This window comes from Osmerus mordax, chromosome 4 (genome assembly GCF_038355195.1).
Source record: "Osmerus mordax isolate fOsmMor3 chromosome 4, fOsmMor3.pri, whole genome shotgun sequence".
In the NCBI taxonomy this organism is placed as follows: Eukaryota; Metazoa; Chordata; class Actinopteri; order Osmeriformes; family Osmeridae; genus Osmerus; species Osmerus mordax.
Genome location: NC_090053.1, coordinates 14,514,559 through 14,533,642, shown reverse-complemented (window position 1 = coordinate 14,533,642; position 19,084 = coordinate 14,514,559). Strand labels below are relative to the sequence as shown.

General features: G+C 46.1%; 1 long non-coding RNA gene across 1 annotated transcript in view; it reads right to left on the bottom strand.

Moving 5' to 3' along the window:
• Positions 1-16,822, bottom strand: part of LOC136942455 (uncharacterized) — a 35,217-nt gene extending 18,395 nt beyond the window's left edge. The window contains exons 1-2 of the long non-coding RNA XR_010876599.1: positions 16,359-16,822; positions 9,556-9,762 (exon numbers count right to left, since the gene is read on the bottom strand). This is a non-coding gene — a long non-coding RNA (uncharacterized lncRNA). The remainder of the gene's footprint in view (positions 1-9,555; positions 9,763-16,358) is intronic.
• Positions 16,823-19,084: the final 2,262 nt, after the last annotated feature.

Here is a 19,084-nt window from a genome sequence, read left to right as displayed (position 1 = left end):
AAGTTGATCACAGTGTGGTGGCACAGTGAATCCAAATTGCTTGCTTTGTTTCAAGTTTTTTTCTGTAATGTCAAGTGAGTGGGAGCAACAACCTGTTTCAAGGCTATTTCAAACCAGAAAATGTCTGACTTATCAGCTCCGTTTTCAACTCCTTCCCCTGTAAGTGGTCACTCTTGCAGATCGGTCCATCCAGCCGCAGACAATGTCAAACATACCTACTGACTAAAAAGAATGGACGAAGCATCTCCGCTACCTCCCACTGTACAAAAATGAAGCCAAAACATCCCGGATACGGGTGCTGCCATCTTGCGCTGGTGATGTCATTTGGAGCCAGAGTTGGTACGGTAGTGATCGGATGGTGGAGCCGCGGTATCAAGGTCCCACCCATACACTCGCCTGACCCAATCGCAAGCACACACTAACCCATTTTTATATGGTCAAATAACCAATTGAAAACAAACTGATCAGAATAATTTGCACTTTAGCCGACATCAGCGTGATAAGAACTACCTAAAATGACAGAAACCATCTTTAGAAATAAAGAGTTTGACGTGCACTTTTTGTTTGGCTCATGTCCCATCCGCTGACATGGAGGGGGCCGGACATATGACCTATACTAGAGCCAGCCACCAGAGGGCGATCGAGATGTTTTGGCTTCACTTTTCAGAGCATACCGTCCATTCTTTTTACGGTCTGTGCTGGAGCAGCTGAGAGATAAGCTCCTCATTCTGGCATGCCAATTGGGTCAGAAATACACTTGGTTTAAACAAGTTAATTTTGATTGGACACTCGTTCAGGAAGCACCTGGAGCTGTTTAATAAGTTGCTCCAGCCGCATATGTGAAGGTAAGTTACACCTGACATGAACGCCTGCAGTTATAGGTGAACATTTCTATGGAAGGTCAAATGTGCAATAAATGGAGTTAGGCCTGAAAGGATTAACTAAAGTTCGGGAGGAAGGTGGCACACCATGACTCGTTCTTCAATCAAACTAATACGCATCAGCCCAGTAAAGCACGGAAGAATGCGACCAAACTCCCCATGGTCAATTAAGAGTTCTGTATAAAGTATCTTCCATTCCTCTGGTCCCTGTGCTAGCATGTTGTTGTCACTTCGACCTTCCGTGCACCCTGTTGTTGCTATCAGCCTGCCCGCCCGCGGTCCTGCCCCAGGCGTTCTGGCCGCGTACCCGAGTGGTGCTGCTCCGGGCTCCTCTGCTTCCTTGGGTCCCACGGTTCCACCTCCTGGTCCCGGGCCTCGGCCTGGCCGTCCCCCGTGGTCTCCGCCTACCGGGCCTTCTACCTGGAATCGCTCCGGGTGTCGCTCCCGGGCCGGTCGGCTGCCCGTGCTGGCCCCGGATTCTCCTCCTCTTCTCGGCGTTCCCGTCCTCGCCTCCTCCGCCGGCTCTTCACGCTGCTCCCTGTCCTCTGCTTCGCGGCGACTGGCTCCGCCCGCTCCACGCCTCCCGGTGCTGCCTTCGGTTTGGACCGTCGCCGGCCTTCGGCACCTCCTCCAGGCTCGGGGGATCCATTCCGCCGGTCTGTCTGACGGCCAGGCTGTTCGCCCTCTGCTCCGGGGAGTCCGGGGGGGCGGCACGCCTACCCACTCGCCGCTCCGCCCTCTCCTGCTACTGGGCGCTGAGCCGCGCCCCGTGGGTTCCCGCCCCCTGCCTCCTCCTGCCCCATCTTTGGCTCTCGCCCTCACTGTCCCCTCGGCCCTGTTCCTGGCGTTCCTCGGCTTCTTGGTGCCCCCCTGCCCTGCACCTGCGTGCTCTGTCCCGGCCCTGGCCCCGCTTGCTCCGGGCCACGCCCCCCCCCCTGACCGTGTCCTGTGCTTTTCTCCCTGCAGGTGGCTCCACTCCGGCTGACCCCCCCCCGCCCAGGCTGCTGCTCCGGATGGCCCCCCATCTCCTGCTCCGTGGCACCTGTACACCTCGGGCCTCCCGGCGCTGCCTTCAGATTGGACCGTCGCTAGCCTGCAGCACCTCCTCTGGGCTCGGGATCCGTTTCAGGCCAGGCTGTTCTCCCTCCGTTTTGGGGAGTCTGGGGGCGGGCGTACCTCCCCGCTCCCCCCCACACTGCCCCTCTACTGCTGCCGGGCGCTGGGCCGCGCCCCACGGGTTCCTGCACCCTGCCTCGCCCGCCTCTCCCTGCCCCGGCCTCGGGCTCCCGCCCTCGCTGATTTCCTGCCCTGTTCCCGGCGTTCCTCGCCTCCGGGCCACGCCTCCCTGTCCGTGTCCTGTGCTTTTCCCCCTGCAGGTGGATCCCCCCCTGATGCCCCCCCTGCCCTGGCTGATGCCCTTTTCCCATTGGGTCCCTGCCCGCTCCTGCCTCCGCCTTCACGCTGGCCACGCGCCTCCCCCCACCCGCTCCTGCCTCCTGGACTTTCCCTGTGTCTCCCTCCCTCTGGGCCGCTATCCTCATAGGCGGCTCCGCTTTGGACCTTCCGGCTGCTGCCCATCCCGTCGGTGCCCTGCCCGCTCCTGGCCTGCCTCTCCCGCTGTCGGGCGCCGGGCCGCGCCCGGCAGGTTCCTGCCTCTTGCCTAGCCCATGCCCCCTGTTCTCCTGCCCCGGCTACTGCCCTTGCCGGCCTTCCTGCCGTTGCGGCGTTCGTCGCCTCCCGGGGCGCTCCGACCCCACCCCTGTTCCTGCCCCTGCTCGCTCCGGTCTGACCCTGCCCCCTCAGGGCTGCGCCCCTCTGCCCTCGCCCTGTGCCTTCCCTTCTGCAGGTGGCTCCGCTCCGGCCATCCTGCCCGCCCCGGCTGCTGCCTTTCCTGACGGGGCCCTGTCGCCCCTGCCTATGCGCCTCCAGCGGCGCTACCCGCTCCGTGGACCCCTCTGCCTCCGGGCCTCCCCCCCCCGTGTCTGCCTCCCTCCGGATTGCCATCCCCCGGGGTGTTACGTGGTCCTGGCCGTCCTTCTCCTCCCGTCCCGGGTTGCTGCCCCCCGCACCAATGCCGTGGCCCTGTCCTCCTCTGTTGTCGGGTTTCACTGTCCGCCCTTCTCTCGCTCTCCTTCCCGTCCGGTCCAGGCCCCCGCCCCTGGCTCCCGCCTGGCCCCCTTTTGCCTCCTCCGGCCCTCCTTCCCCTGCCCCTCCCTGCAGCCCCTCCTGTCCGGACCCGCGGGCACTGACCCTGGTGGTCCGTCGCGATTTCGATGGCTGCTCTTTGTCTGCCTGCCGGAGCCTCTGTGCATGCTCTTCTGCGGCGGGACCCACTCTCGCTCCTCCTGCTCCCTCGACCCACCCGGCCTGCGGGCCTTGGGACCGCGTTCGAGGCCCTCCCATCCACCCGCCTTTCTGGGTTTTCTTGGGGTTCACTGGCAGGACTCAAACTGCTTGCTGTCCGCCTGGCATTGTATGCAAAAGCAGGCCGTGCATCTTCGTGTTTCTTGAAGCACTCCGCTGGATCCTCCTCACTGAGTCCCCTCCTCCTCCATCTCCAGGACGACTTCCTCACTATCGGCCCCCCTTCATCTCCACTGGCGCAAGGCCCCCACACCGCATCAGGCTTGGCTCTGCTACCATCCTCCACCAACCACATCAGGCATGGCTCTGCTACCAGCCTACACCACACTGCATTAGGCTCGGCTCTGCTACCGGCCTCCACCACCCACACTGAATTAGGCTTGGCTCTGCTACCAGCCTCCATGAACCACAACAGGCTTGGCTCTGCTACCAGCCTCAGGCTTGACTCTGCTACCAGCCTCCACGAACCACAACAGGCTTGGTTCCGCTACCAGCCTCCTTCACACCGCATTAGGTTTGGCTCTGCTACCAGCCTTGATGAACCACAACAGGCTTGGCTCTGCTACCAGCCTTGATGAACCACAACAGGCTTGGCTCTGCTACCAGCCTTGATGAACCACAACAGGCTCGGCTCTGCTACCAGCCTCCACACTGCATCAGGCTCGGCTCTGCTACCAGCCTCTACCTCACTGCATCGGGCTCGGCTCTGCTACCAGCCTCTACCACACTGCATCAGGCTTGGCTCTGCTACCAGCCTTTACCACACTGCATCAGGCTTGGCTCTGCTACCAGCCTTGATGAACCACAACAGGCTTGGCTCTGCTACCAGCCTCTACCTCACTGCATCGGGCTCAGCTCTGCTACCAGCCTCTACCACATTGCATCGGGCTTGGCTCTGCTACCAGCCTTGATGAACCACAACAGGCTTGGCTCTGCTACCAGCCTCTACCTCACTGCATCAGGCTCTGTTCTCTACCAGCCCCTCCTAGCTATTACACTAACTCCCCCTCCCATCTCTCCATCCAGAAATTGCCTCTTGGCACAAGAGGGGTACCACTTCCTATTTCCGGATCTTCCGTTTTCCTGTACTATCATTCCATGACGGCACCCCTCCACAACCTTCACTCCACACCCAAGAGGCCATCTTCCAAGCTTTATTCCACACACACATAGACCTCTTCATCCGCACTTCCACTATCCTGTACCTTGGCAGCATCGGCTTCATCAACTTCTTCTGCAAGTTGCTCTCCCTCTGCACGGCTCCCCCTCACTGCCGACCTGCTAGCCGCCTGCATACACACTGCGCACTGGCTACTCCTCCCCTTCCACCGATTCCACCCAAGAGGCCATGCTCCTCCTGGCCTTCTTTGGCTCCCTGAGGTGCTTGAGTTCACGTCCACCTTCAACCCCTACGCTCACCCATGCGTCTCTGGCATCACACTACATTCCCCAGCCAAATTCATCTTCACCTTAAAACGCAGCAAATCAGAACCGGCCAGCTGTTCCGATCTTCCTCTTCTGCCTTAACTCTACCCTCAGCCCCTACGAGTCCCTGGATAATATGGCTCTCTCCAAACCAAGAAGCCATGCCCTCCCCTCCAGCCCACCATTCCTCACAGAATCAGGACATGTTGCCTCCCGCTTCTGGTTCCACCATCATCCTCGCCAAATCAGGTATTGACCCTTCACACTATTCCGCACATTCATTCAGGATCGGTACGGCCTCCTCTGCTTCCAGCCAGGGCGTTGCTGACCACACCATCCAGCTCCTGGGTCGCTGGTCCTCCCCAGGCATACCGCTCATACGTCAGGACCAACATCCCCGACCTTCACCACAGTCAGGCTTGCATCAGCCTCGCTGCAGCCCGTAGGTGAGTCTGTTCCTTTTGGGGAGCTGCTGCTCGGCCGTGACCCATTAGGACTCTCCGCCACACCCCGAGTCCATGCCCGGTCACCAGGCCCGGCTCTGCTACCGGCCTCCACCAACCGCTCCAGGCTCGGCTCTGCTACCAGCATCCTCCACCATCGGGCTTGGCTCTGCTACCAGCTCTGCTTCAATAAAAGCTATCTATTCAATCTAGGGTGTGTTTACTGAACTCGTGAACGTGTAATTTGACATTCGCGTACAGATGACACATTTTGCCGTCTTTAGACATTTGGACCATCTATGGTTCCATGCTATTGGTTGGCATCAACATACCCACTCTTTTTTGACTATGGGACCAACATACTCACCGCCTTTTTGATGTAGTGTCTGCGTTGGGCTGTACGTAGTCCTACTGTGATCATGTGGGCTCTTCTCTTACATTAAAAAAGAGTTGCGTCAACAGAGTGTCAGGAAGCTAGGTTGTCACGTGGTTCATGTGTCACAAAATAGTTCAATACAATGCTGAGGAAGATTTAAATAAATGGAAAGACTCACCAAAGCGATTGCGGAGCTCCACAAAAAGTTTTTTTTGGTAACTACTGAACAAAATAATATGCGTATGTAGGCTGACTTGTCCACCTCTCTGCAGGTTGGGATGTCTGAGAAGCTTACAATGTTTTTGTGGCAAAAAGTACCTTGTGTGTGTAGTGCCCTCTCAGGCCAGTTGACTACGCCACCCCTTGAAGTGGGCTAAATCATATCGGAGCAAGGGGAACTCAATAATGCTATTGCACCGTTTGTTCTTGAGAAAGTATAAAAATAATCTTTATTAATAAATATTACACAACAGTGGAGTTGGTCTCCAGATAAAGAAAATAATAATAACATAGGCCTATATGGACACAGTCCAATAGGCTAGAGTAACTTAAGCCGACACAATAAAGTAAAGAATCTATGAGCGGCACCAATGCATCAAACACACATAAAACAAAAGAAAAAGAGAACAGCAACTAGCACTCCTGTGTAGCTGCGAGGGTCTGACACTACAAGCATATAATACAAACACTGGTAAAGGATACATAAACACTACATCATGATTTACCCATATTATACTACAACCAGAATAGTACAAGACCGCGGCTACGTTTAATAACGTACCTTGTTACGCACAACAACAACACGGCGTCACTCCCCCCACACGCACATCGACATACAGCGGCTCCGCCAACGTCTGCCTTCCTATTCAATATTTAAAGTGGCCACTTAGCAAACTAGTCGTCAGTGACGGAAAAACTTAAAGAAACCTTTGAGCAGACATACCTGTCGATTTCACGCAGCACCCGTGCCTGCTACACAGCCCCAGAACCAGTGGCGTTGACAATGAGCTACCGGCTTTAGGACCCCTGGGGCCTGTACTACAAATCAAGATCAACATGCTCTGGATCACTTTCAGTGACCCGGCTACGCGAAGCGTAACAATCGCAATCACGATAAGTGGTATCACGACGGCGGTTATCAACTCTCTAACTCAACCCAGATCTTTCCAATCTAGAGACGTGCGCGTTCACATAAAGGGGCGGTGTTTGCACCATATGTCCAATCGCAAACATGGACAAAACAAGAGCCGCATATTTCAAGCAGGAGGAGACAACAATAATCGTCCAAACTTTGTCTACTCCTCCTGCGTGAAATATTGTAATACAAACATATCAGGAATACAGACATATAATACAGACAAAAATCAACAAAGTCGCTGCTGCCAAGCTGGCAGAAAATAGCAGACGCTGTAAATGCGTAAGCTACATTCCATAAGTTAAACTTTAGTTGCTGTATTATTTTAGTTGCAACCCTGGCAGTGGCAAAAGATCGTGAGAGGAAATAAAAAATAAATATAAAACCATAATTCAAAACGGTAAGTAGCAGTAGGCAATACTTGCACATATTTTAAGGCCAACAAGTACAAGGCTGAATTGCCTTTCAGTCCCTTTTGTAGGATATTGGTATAGCTACAAAGGGCCTATAGAACAATGAAATTGCTTGCAGACAACAGGAAGAAAAATAAGGCAAAGAAAACTGGGGGGCCCTCCTCCACAGGACTTCACTCCTGCTGAGGAGCTGGCCCTCTCCAGCTATCAGGGTCGCGCCATGATGGAAGGAGTGGATGGGGGCAGCACCTCGGAAACCCAAGCATATGTATGTTTCAAGTAATCTGTGACCATGTTCATTCAACAATTATTTATGAATATTGTAGGAGTGAAATGTGATACTGTTCTCTGCAGTGACAGGAAATACAGTGGTGTTGCTGCCACCACCCACTGTTGTCCCACTGTGCCATACAGAGGTAACAGTGAAAGTAATAGTCATACGCCAGTATGTATGCCATATGTCGCTGCTGAATATGATCAAATATGGCATTTACTTTCTCAAGTGGAGGTCTTAGATGATCAGGAAACTGTGTCTGCTTGCATTTTGGGGGTACACTTTTGAGTTTTATTTACCACTTGCAACACAGATGGTACGAGTGTGTGAACGTGAGGCTGTGATTGAAGTGTCTGTAATGACTTGCTAGTGGTGGTCTGAACATGAGACACAAGTCCTTACAGTGCTCATTTCAAATATGACTCAATTGATTAAATTGCTATGGTGTTAAACTCAGCAGGAAGAGGAATGTCTTCCTCCCCCTGAGCCTAGGGCCTCCACTTCAAGGCCAAGACAAAGACACAAATTATAAGCAATGAACCTTGAAACACAGTAGTCAAATGGACACCTTCAACTTTCTCCAAGTGTGCCTTGCAAAGGGACAATGTTATTTATTTGTTTCAGGTTGGAGCAGACAATGTGAGTGCCCTGTATAAAAGAACCCTGGAGCTCGATATAGAGTATAAGAGGCTTTTAATAAAAAAAAACAAGGCTGGCTTTTCTGTGTTCCTAGGGAAGGGAGAACACAAAGATGTATTTGTTAAACTTTTTTCTACGTTTTGGTCTTTTTATACCTTTTTGTGGCATTTTTGTTGTGCATTTTTGAGTCTTTTGTGGGGGGTTTCACCATTTCTTTCTTTCAATTTCCTATTTATTCTTTTTGAAAAATGCTTTAAAAGTGAATGAAACATCCAAATTCAATGAAAGTAGTGAAATGATCATTTATTTAACTTGTGAAGAGCATTGTATGGTACCATACACATTGTTCTTTTTGGTTTGAAATGTTTTGGTTGAAAGAAACACACATTTCTGATATGGAAATTATTAGAAAAAGGCGGAAAGCAACCCAAGGAAAACAGAATGGGTTAAGGGGAGACACTCCAGTGAATAGGGATAACATATCAACATGAAACCGCCCCAGTTGATAACTAATATTAGGTCAGATATTGTTTTCATTACTAGTTTCCTGTAAATGTATGTTTAAATGAGCAAATTATGCATTAAGTTGTAAAATGTGATATAATGTGCATACATTTCCAGAACGGAAATCAGAACATTAAAATCCTTGTAACATTTTGTCAACATATTAGAGTCCAAAGTTTTTACAAAGGGCACTTTGGACATCTCTTTTTCAACACTCCATTAATCAGAATATGGTGGCAACAGCCATTGAAGAAAATCCTTTGCAAATTGCGCGGCAGACCGTGTTCTTGCTCAGGTTCTCCGCATCACCCACACTATAAAAGTAGGTAGCGAAATAATGAAACGGTATATTATGTGGGACTGTGAGCGCACGGCTTCGATGTGTCGCATTGGCAACATACGACTCAAGAAGCTGGCAAAGATACGTAATTCCCTCTGCTGAGAATCTATATCTTTAATAAAGATACTCATGAGGGAATGCAAAAGGGTTTTGTCAGTCTCTAAATGTTCTGGCTCTTCTGAGCGCACCTCTCACTATCCGCGCACCAAGCTCCAGAGGATCTTCTATGAAAGGTGATGGCATTATCCTCAAGAATTAGTTAGTGGGCGGGGCTTTTATACCGGTTGATCTCTGATCTCCAACTTAACCTGCTCCCGACCAGGTTAGGCGTTCAGCATGTGTTACCATGGTGATCTACCCCGGTAACAAGTGATCCACCGTCGTAGTACAGAAAACCCTGGGTTGAACCTGAAGTTACCTCGCTAATGCCAAATTTGGATTCGTAGTACAGGCCCCTGGTGATACAACAGTTTTATGTTTATGTTTTGCTTCAAAACATAAACATGAGCCATGGCTCATACAATTATTGTCACTGTCATAAACGGTCATTCATTACTTTACCATAATTTCCCAGGGACACAGTGCTAGGCCGTGTGACGGTGGTAGGATAATCTGGCCAACAATGGGATGTTGCAGTCACTGGTTGTGGTCGTGGCAGAGGAGGAAAGGTAGTCTATGCACAGTTTAAGATAAGTGACATTGTGACGAAATTATGGCATTTATACTAGTACAGTCTTTGTGACATACAAAAATGATCTAACCTTTATTGGTCCTTTTTCGTTGTCCACCGTGGCTTGGGATCCACCTCAAACCTGTGTTTGTGTTTTTAAACATCAGTACTTCAATTAAGGTGGAGTCACAAGGCTCCAGAAAATGAGGTTCTGGGTCAGTGTGCTCCTATTCCATGCCGCAGTCCCGGGTGTCTTTGAAGAACTTCTTCGGATGCGACGAATTTGCACTGCATGCAACTGTAAAGGAGCAAGAGGCAAAACAATTAGTTGAACAATTCGAGCTATGCTTGCCTCTATGTAGCCCTTTGCATTAGCTAGCTAGATAATTATATTAACCCTTATGTTATCTTCTGGTCATTCTGACCCATCAGTCAATGTGACCCACCGTCGTATTGCGACAAATTTACCTCATACAAAAACAAAGTGAAGCATTTTCTTTTAACTGTCGGGCTGTCTCAGACCCCCCACATTGGAATGGTTAAAAGAAAATTATTTTAATTTGTTTTTGTATTGGGTAAAATTGGGTAAACACAACGATGGTTCGTTATGAACCTTTGGGTCATGTGACCCGAAGGCAGCACAAGGGTTAAAACAATATGGCACTAGCTAAATTAGCTAAGCAGAGCTAGCATTGTGAGGAGCATCAGCTATATTTGCATGTGTTAGCTAATGTAATGTTATGCTAACTATTCTAACTATAATAGTTAGGAGTAATATAGAAGCATTTACTAGAACTAGAAGACTCAAACATATAAGGTCCTTACTAAAGAGCGACAACGCAGTTTTATATAGCACCATTCAGGGCATGACATTATCCACCTGCCAAATGCGGGTAGAATTCGGCTGTGGTAAAGCAGTCAGTCTTACTAGCCACTTTGGCGGGTGGAATTCTATATATCTCTCTCTATATATTTTTTATTGTAGCAGGGCTGCCAACTCTCACGCATTTCAACCAATTCACACGCTCTCACGCCACACATTGTATTTCTCATGCTGAGAAGGAAACGACCAAGTAGTTCTGCTAACATTATAACCAGTAATGGACGAGGCGCAGATACACTGAGTGAAGCAACACTCAAGCTCACGACACGCAAACACGGAACACCCGTGAAATCTCGGGGCTGGGTTGCGTAGCAAGATTTTGGTTGGCCCTGTCCAGAGCCATAGAAAAAGAGAGTTGCGACACTTCCATAGACTCCCATTGTTATCGAGGAATGCGGAAGTAAAGCGTGTCACATGCGACCTGTAGTTCCAAACATTGCATTTTCCACCGTTCAACCCCATTCATTTTCAGTGTCTCCGAAGCAAGTTAGCTGGTAAATTGATGAAAATCTTTCATTTTTTCACCACCACATATCAATTGTTATTAGTAGTATTTCATATAGCTAGCTTTAGATAAAGTTTATCGTAAGATTATAGCTTGTTTGATTCGAAACGCAGTTAGAGCTAGACTATAGGTCTAGCTAGTATCTAACATAAGCAACACTTTTACTGAAGCTAGCTAGAGAGCATGTGTATCATAACCAGAAGTCAGTTGGCTTATAGTCTGTCAAATTTGTTCTAATTATTAGCGTTCGTTGGCATACAAAGTCTTCTATATATAGCTCTTATTAGCGTAGTTAGTAGAGCTATCAACAATGAATTGCAAATTAAGTGGTCAGAAGCAAGTTAGCTGGTAAATTCACGAAAATCCTGAATTTTTTCATATTTTGACCACCACATATCAATTGTTATTAGTAGTATTTTATACAGCCAGCTTAAGTTAAAGTTTATCGTAAACTTGTTAGATTCTAAATGCAGTTGGAGCTAGACTGTAGGTCTACGTAAGCAACACTTTTACTCTAGCTAGCTGTACATGTATCATAGCCAGAAGATCACCGGATCACTACAAACAAAAGGAGTGGAAGAACACAGGACATATTGTACAATAAAATGTTTTATTGAATGCAGTTGGTTACCTTGTTTATTCTGTTCTATTTACCAAACTCCTTTCTTGTCTTAAATTGAGCAGTTGCTGGTGATGATGGTTAGATTCAACTTGCATCAAGTACTACAAATATAAGTGTTGTTAATGTGGTAGGCTAAATTGTAAGTGGGCTGATGAATAAAAAAACGTTTAACAAGACCCATTTACTTCAACCGTCTAAGGTTAAACGTTAAGTGGAACAATATAGTCCTCATTAGGCTACTGTTTGGTATGTACAGTATGGTACAGTACCGTTTGTACAGTATGGTAGCTAGCATAGCCATTTCTAGCTCTACTTCACAATATTGCGTTATATATAAGTTCATGTAATACATACATGTTAATAAAGTATCAGACATACATGATACAACACACCAGTAACCAATTGACATTATGTGTTAATATACCGAAAATGTCCGTGAATCGAGATGGTGCTGCCGTCTGTCCCGCCGAAAACCATTCAAACAGGTTGACAGCAGTGGGGGTTTTGTTTAACTACAGGGAGCTACCGGAACCACGTGACAAAAAAGCTAACTTTTTTCCTGTGTTTCACTGGCAGTGAGTGTTCACAATGTTGTATTTCACTCCATTCTACACCAAACACGTCAGGGAGGACAGCCTTTTGTAGATAAGAGTCTGCTGAAGATAGCCAGAATATCGGATTTCTTTAACCGAGCCTGTTTCATTCATCATTTGCCTGAGAAAGCGACTTCCGTTGGCCAGCTTCATTGAAAACCATTCAAACCGGTTGACAGCAGTGGGTTTTTTTGGAACTACAGCGAGCTACATGAACCACGTGATCACGTGTCGGCGAGATCAAAGCGTGTCGCAACTCTCTTTTTCTATGGCTCTGGCCCTGTCGCGGGGTGAAACGGGAGAGGGAGGGTTTCGACGCACCGGTTGCTAATCAGGCTGAGCGGGGCTGGAGATACTTGATATCTGTAATCGGATGTAATCTTCATGATAATGACATTGAGTGAAAAAAACGTGTGAGGAAAACAAAATATATAAATATTACGAGTAAACGTTCTTCCCACATTTACTTTCTGCAGTCTGACTACAGTACGGTCATCTGCGTCGCCAATTCCCACTGTCTCCAAAATGTGCGTAGGCCTACGGATGGGTCAGAGTTTGCGTGGAGGACCGCACATTCTCCCATCAAGTTTGTTTTTTATAAATCACAACCTTTGCGTGGGAAGTGGCATATATGATATCAAAGTTTAGCTTCTCACAAATCACCAACAAAAGAATCAGTGAAAATAAACATTCAGGGGTCTCATTTATAAACGTTGCGTATGCACAAAACGGTGCTGGAAATGTGTGTCAATTTCTGCAAAAACATTTATTTTACATTTAGTCATTTAGCAGACGCTCTTATCCAGAGCGACTTACAGTAAGTACAGGGACATTCCCCCCGAGGCAAGTAGGGTGAAGTGCCTTGCCCAAGGACACAACGTCATTTGACACGGCCAGGAATCGAACTGGCAACCTTCTGATTACTAGCCCGATTCCGTAACCGCTCAGCCACCTGACTTTGAAATAGCTGTTTCCTAGCTGGAATTTAGCCGACTGTTAGTATAACATATAAATATGTCTTCCTAACTTGAACATTGTAGTAAGCCTTTTCACACAAAAATCAATAAAGCTAGTTAGAAGAACCAATTTTATACTAGAGAGGGTACAATTTCTGGGGAAATTGTAGGGTGTGCTTGCTTGCGTCGGTTGCAGAGGGGTCAGTTTTTTTATGACATTTTTACAACTGATATTTCTGTATATTTTATATAAAAATGCATACTTATTATTTATAAAGATTACATAGATTTAAAAGCATCTTTTTTTTGCTGCTCATTTACAACTCAAAATACGAGTGAAGTGTAGAATGAAATAGATGTCTTCTCATTTCCCCTGCAAGAGGCAGCCTCATAGCTGAATCAAAACGAATACATTTGGCAGACCGGTGTAAAAATTGACCTAATCTCTATGACTTAAACGTCCTTTGAAGTTTTTGCCTTCTCGTGATATTTTCAGGAATTTAGCCAACTCATATTGCATTCATTCTTTAACCCTTGTGTTATCTTCGGGTCATTCTGACCCATCAGTCATTCTGACCCACCGTCGTATTGCGACAACTTTACCGCATACAAAAACAAAGTGAAGCATTTTCTTTTAACCGTAGGGCTGTCTCAGACCCCCCACATTGCAAAGGTTAAAAGAAAATTATTTTTATTTGTTTTTGTATTGGTTAAAATTGGGTAAAAACGATGGTTCGTTATGAACCTTTGGGTCATGTGACCCGAAGGCAGCACGAGGGTTAATAAAGAACCCCCTTTGAAGATTATTCTAAGACGTTACTGGCAGTAGAAGATGGAATTGCGATTCAAACAGTACCATCTGCTAACTGAAAATATGCCCCCTAAAACGTAAATAAGCTTGACATTTATTTAGTGGAAAATCGCTCATTCATAAAAAGCTCACTGGTAGCAATCATTGTCAGTAACAACGCAAAATGCGATATAGCCCTTTGTGGAGAGGCTGCCCCGGTAAATTGTACTACTACGGTACAGTACTACTCTACTGCTGTGTTCGTCTTGGTAGCGTTTGCGTTGGTTGAATTCGATGTAACGTTCCGTTGTACGGTTTAGGCTTAAATGTATTATTTTCATGAACAGATTGACAAAGTTTAGGCTGTGGCAATGAAGTTCAGGTTAGTAGTCAGATAGTTTCACCTATTGAAAGACTTTTGATTTAAGTAAGGGGAGTGCCGAACATGTTCTGTCGCCGTTTGACTTCCTAAACAGCTGTGTAGATGTTTTTGTAGTGTGTCTCGCGTAGGCTACAGCATTGCAGTGAGCAACTGTGAAGTCAAACTGAAGTGGAGACAATTAGTGGGCGCCCACAATTCCGCCCACAATTAGTGGGCGGAACCTAAATGCCCTTCCGGGTTTCCGCCCTGGGCTTTAAAAAGGAGACGTCGGAAGTAAACATTAGTTGACGAACGGCAGGAGTTGAGAGGAAGAGAGAGACTGGTCTGCCGGTCGCCAGCAAGAGATGCCCTAAGGAAACTAAGCGGTAAGGAGACTAAGCTCTGAAACCTCCTCGCTGATGTAGCCACACAGGCAGACGACTAACTCTTACGTCACTGAACCCTGTGTTGCCGGGGAAATTCGTCCGCTTATCGCTGTTTAAGGAATGAGTGTTTGGTAAACTTTAAGAGTACTAAGATGAGTGAGGCTGTAATGCTTGTGATGCTCTTGATCTATGGTAACAGTTTTAAATGTTATATTGGGTTTAAAAACGGGAAACATCTGATAAAAATGTGTATTTGTGTTTTAAAAACAGGAAAAATCTTGAAAAATGTGTATTTAAATATGTGTATTTGGGCCCGATCTTGCACCCAGCGCAATTGACTTTGTCAACGACGCAAGTATCATTCCTAGTTTGCACTCGACGCAAAGCGGACTTTTCCCTCCACAGACGCACGTCGAAATGACCTTACGCTCCCGTGGGCGAGAAAAAGGAGGCGTGTTCCGGCGCAAATGTTCCCTGGTGCTATTTTGCAGTTTCCGAAAAACAATTCCGCCACTGACCAGGAAAAACGTGGTCTAAAGTCAATGGCGCATTATTCAGATGCTATTTTAAGGGTGCAAGCTTGGTCCGTGCACACTGCTGGCGAGGGTCTTCTTTCTGCGTTACATTGTTTTGATTTATGGCGTGTTACATTTCTTCAATGATTATAAAAAGATTTTCATGAGAAATCTCTATGTATGTGAACATGATTTGTAACAATTGTGGCAATTTTCTCCATCAGAATCCGGTTTATTCGCCATGTAGCCTATCTTACACAAACACAGAATTTACTGTGGCAGGAAGGTGCAAACAATAAACATATACGGGTCTTAAATTAAGTAAAAAAGTACAATAGTTAAACTAATTCCAAGAACTAAACAATTTAAAAAATAAAATATAGGGTAGTAGAGTGAATCCGTTAGCAAAATTCCTTAACGATTCTGTTAACGATTCTCTGTGCCGTTAAACAATTAAAATGCTAAGTTTAGTAATGGATTAAAAATCGATATGCTCAGTTTAATAATGGGACACGCGAACGTCTGTCTAAATAAACTATAAAAGTTCACGCATAGACAGACTGCAGCAAACATAGCAACTAGGAAGAAGCTTTCTAAAGTTTGGTTGTATTTCACAGACAAAATGACAACAACGCCACTTGTAACGCGTGTAAAAAGTCTATTTTGTCGAAGGGAGGAAATACTACAAATATGAAGAAGCACTTGAACACACAGCATGGAATGAAGTTACTGGAACGTCATGTGTTCGATGCATGCAGCAGCGCAGCTAACGTTCGCGCTTCATCTCTAACTATCTAAGGTAGAGCTAAACTGCTCAAAAGTTATCACAACCACTTGTTACTGTGTGAAGCAATTTGACTTTATTGTGTGTAGGCAATCTAGTTATCTTGTCCCGTCGTTTGAAGCATACATTTTAGCTCCGGCACTCGTCTCCCATTTGTATTGATCTTATTGATCATTTCACGTTATCGGGGTGGCGTGTGTTATCAGCAAACGTTCGCGTGTCGCATTATTAATGTAGCGCCTCTCTAGCCAGGTTAGGCTATCATGAGAGGTGGCTAACCTGAATTAAACTAAAATAATCTAGAAGGGGCTTCTTATTTAACTCAAATGCAGTACACACAACTGTTTAAAAGAAACGAATCATTTACTTAGAAAACCAATTCCGTCATTCAGTTATCAAGGTTCAAATACACATGACATATAATTTCAAGACTGTACAACCCATGGGCCCAAACGAAAATAAAATAGCCGGCAACATGAAACAGTATGAATACAGTTACCCCAGTTCAACGGTGCAGGCCTGAACGTCGCTTGGGTTCGTAGCAACTGAAAACAAAAATGGCTACTTCTCCATGAGGGCAGAAAGAAAAATGATATATGCTACCGTTCAATGAGTCTGTGTGTAGCCACACACACAGTGGAGGGAGGACGGCAGCAGGTGGAGACCAACAGACGAGCCGGATGAAGAGAAGAATCGAATAGTAGCGTCACCTGATGCATATGACAGATGACACGGTTCCACAGACTCGTTACTGAAACGTTAGCTAGCTGCTAGCTTGGTAGCTTAGTCTAAGCCGGAAAATTAGCCACTTGTCCAGCAGCTAAACTCCACTTCTCCAACGGTTGAGTTATCCACTCAAATGTCCTAGGATTACGCCCAATCCAAAAGTAATAAGTCCTAGTCGAACTCATTTAACTAAACTCTTTTTTTTGTCACCACACCGTCAAAACCTTCCTCTCATCACTTGTCGCTATCCTCTCCCCCTCGTTCTCCTCACGTCCATCTCACTCCACCCACCCCCTCGTCCTTTGACCTCAGATGTAATTCATAATCAAACAGTACAGCAATAAAATACATTCACAAAACATTGTCACAAATACATTACACAACAAATAATTAACATTTTAAATCAATTAACTTTTAACCTTAATGCTATTTATTATATTGTGAACTTATTTATTCTAACTTATACTATTTATAAACCTTAAGCATCTAGCCTACTTTCCAGAGGGCTACATTAAACTGAGCATATCGATTTTTAATCCATTATTAAACTTAGAATTTTAATTGTTTAACCTTTTAATAGTCCTGTTAAATGTGCCTGAAAACGCCTAAACAACATACCCAAAGTACATTGAAAGCTTTTGTTGAACCATTTGGAGTAAATGCATGTAAATGGTCTCTTTTGAAAGGTGACACTGAAGTTATTTACATTTACATTTAGCAGACGCTCTTATCCAGATCCCCTGTTGTTAGGTCCCCTATAAGTCCTACTGGTGTTGAGTAATAGAAGCTTGAACACAAGGAAACTGAAAGTTTCTATCTCCAACTAGATTTTGTTTTGAAAACAGAGGCCTAGAGGTGGTAGGTATTAGCTCATTTCAGAGCCAGTCAAAGCCAGTTTCAGAAATTCGTTTAGAACGAGTGTGTGTGTGGGGGGGTGCAGGACGCACAGACCTATGGCTGTAGAGGGGAACATCGATAAGAGAATCGTTAAGGAATCGAATCGATAAGCAGGAATATATAAGGAGTCGGAATCGTTAAAATCTTATAAATACGCATCCCTATAGGGTAGGCTATATAAAAATAAGAATAAGAATTTGAATGAGCAGCATGAGCGGGCAATTTAGTGCAATGAGAAATCTGCTCTGCCTTTCCCATACAATGTCACTTATCTATCTGTTACGGCCCTGACTAGAACGTCGGTCTCTGATGAAGAATATCAAAGTACTAAGTCCTTGGGTTAATTTTTCTAAGTTTGAAAACAGCACAAAAACTTCCAGAGTTTGATGCAAAGTGTTTAATCAGAATCCAATACAAACATGGTGATTCCTTTCAAACGTGAGCCAAATTCTGCAGAATCAGACTGAGAAATATTCTCCGGACATTACATTTTATATCAAAACCTTATCAGTTCTGTAATTTTTCTATTGGTACAATATTGTTTATCACAAATGCATAATTCATTTTACACTCTATTGGTCTCTCTCTCTAGAGGCTTCAAGTTACCGGTGCAAAGAGAAATCCCCTATTTTTTTTTAACTTGCTCTGACCTTGATGGCCAGGCACACTGGGCGCCTTGTTGTTTACTATGGTGGGAACCTAATCTTGTAGCCTTCTTTCACACCCAGCTCCAATCATCAAAAATAACACTTTTGGGGCTTCATTTTCCTTCTATATCTTAGGGGAAATACTAAACAATCAAAGTGGTTTTGCATCAGGCTTTTCCAGTAGTGTAACAAATAAAAGTATAAAAGTACAAAAGTGATTAAAAGGCATACTTCAATAATATAATCCATACTCATTCTCCATCTTTCCTAATTACAGCAGTGTGATATTATTCCACTTCATCTCCTTGGCTGTGAACCGCTCCTGGCGTGCGCCTGGCAAATCCGCCGTTATAATAGCAATCCGCCATGGAACATGCGCTGCACTTAAAGGGAATGTGAGATGACGCTCTGATTGGTTTATTGCACGTTACGCCCAAACCACACCCATTAGTAATGTAGCTACTTTGGACCTACCCATTTTAGATTTGTAATTTATCCCGCCGGAAAAATAACAACCGAGCCGGAGTCCCGCCCTCAAAGTTACTTGCGGTTTGATACTTGCGTTTCAGATCGTCAAAATAGGGGGGTTTGTGTTAAAAGGTTTTTCACCTGAACTAAACCGAACTGAAAGCTGAGAACTGAAACCCCCCCCCCCCCCCCCCAAAAAAAGGGAAAATGATCTGAGTGGAATCCAGTTCTTTATTTCGGGGTGGAGGCATCAAATCCCTTTTCATGTGGGGTAGCACAAAATATTAGGAGGAACTTGACAGTGAAAAACCACTTAAGAGAAATCTGTAAACCTGTGGAAAGACAGAGGTCTACTAAAGGAAGCCCAAGGAACCATCAGCATTTCCACCTGTTGGAACCTCTTCAGGAACCATGGCGGATCAAGAGAAATCAATTAAGCTCCTCAAAAAGGAGAGGACTACGACGAAACAAGGATTCTGTCGTCTTG